The following is a 1,403-nucleotide window of genomic DNA, read 5'->3' on the forward strand; positions in this document are numbered from 1 at the left end:
GAAGGGGGGGGGGGGGGGGGGGGGGGGGGGGGGGCTCAGGGCTGCGCTGCCCCTCCGCTCTCCGGGAATATATTAAAAATATGACTTCTTTATATTATTTTGCCCCAAAATGGCGGCTCATTAAGGCCTGGCTTATCTGCCTTTCATAAAGTTGGGGGATGCAGGGATGCACAGCACATGTTAGATGGAAGCACGTTTCTCTGCTTTTGATAACTTCTAAATTACAACATGAAACCACGAGAATGTGGTTTGCAACCTCATAAGGGCTTTTTTTTTTTCTTTTTTTCTTTTTTTCTTTTTTTTTTTTAATCTGGAGTTGAGGAATTAGGCTGGAGCGTATTGCTGATGGAGCCCATAAAAAACTTTATTCATTTTGGAAAAAAAAAAAAAAAAAAGAGGGGGGGGGGGGGGGAAGACTTAATGAAAACATTGCAATTGTTTATGTGCTACAAGTAGCAAAGTAAATTCGTTCGTTTTAATTGTTAAAAAGCGGCCTAATTCCTCTCTTTGAATGAAGTGATACATGCTCAAGAAAATCTGCAGTCCTCTGCTTTAAAGATGTGCTTGATATAAACCGTATGTGACCGTACAAATGACGGTTAAAATAGCCGAAACTCCTCGGGGTTTGCGAAGAGCCTGTGATTAAGCAAGCGGGAGATACTCGAGGTTCTCTCTCAGGCTGAGGGCTGCAGGTATGGAAAAAATACCTAAAAAATAATTAAAAAAAGAGAATTACCGTGTTTTTTTTAAATAAAACTCTCTCTCCGCACACGTGCTTCTCGGTGCTCTCCACCTCTGCGGCGGGGGGTGGGGTTGTTAGGTTGGTGGACTCAAAAAAAGGTAGAGCCCCTCAAATTTAGGCAAATACAGCAAAACCACCCCGTCAGGCTTTAGCTCCGCTGCCTCATTTCCATGCTGTAGGTGTGAAATTTGCATTTATTCGGATTTTTCTTTTCCCCAACCGCTTCTTTTTTCAAGGAGAAACGTGAGTGTTAATCGCCCGTCCTCGCGGTGCTCTCCATATTCTGTTAAAATTGTAATTGAAACAATAATGTTTATTTTGAAGCGCTCAGCAGACCGGCGTTGCCGCCTCAGAGACGCCTGTTAAATTATCAGCGTTTTAACAAAGTTTGAAAGAAATCATTTTCCTATCGTCGTATGTGAAAAATAGGAATTCTTTGAGGTTTGCTCTTAACTCGCAGGGCAGACCCACATTTTAGCACGTCCTTCATTGTTGTCAATTTTTACCTTTCATCGTTGCTCTTCGCCTCGTTCAACTTCACTTTTTTTTTTCCTTTTTTTTTTTTTAACTTTATAAAAGGGGCTCTCCAGAATCCACATCGCCATCAACCGCGGGGTTATTTTGCCGCTTAAAAACCGCAGGGCAGCCACCAGCATTTCGC

This window comes from Aptenodytes forsteri, unplaced genomic scaffold (assembly GCF_000699145.1).
Source record: "Aptenodytes forsteri isolate BGI_AS27 unplaced genomic scaffold, ASM69914v1 Scaffold162, whole genome shotgun sequence".
Classification (NCBI taxonomy): Eukaryota; Metazoa; Chordata; class Aves; order Sphenisciformes; family Spheniscidae; genus Aptenodytes; species Aptenodytes forsteri.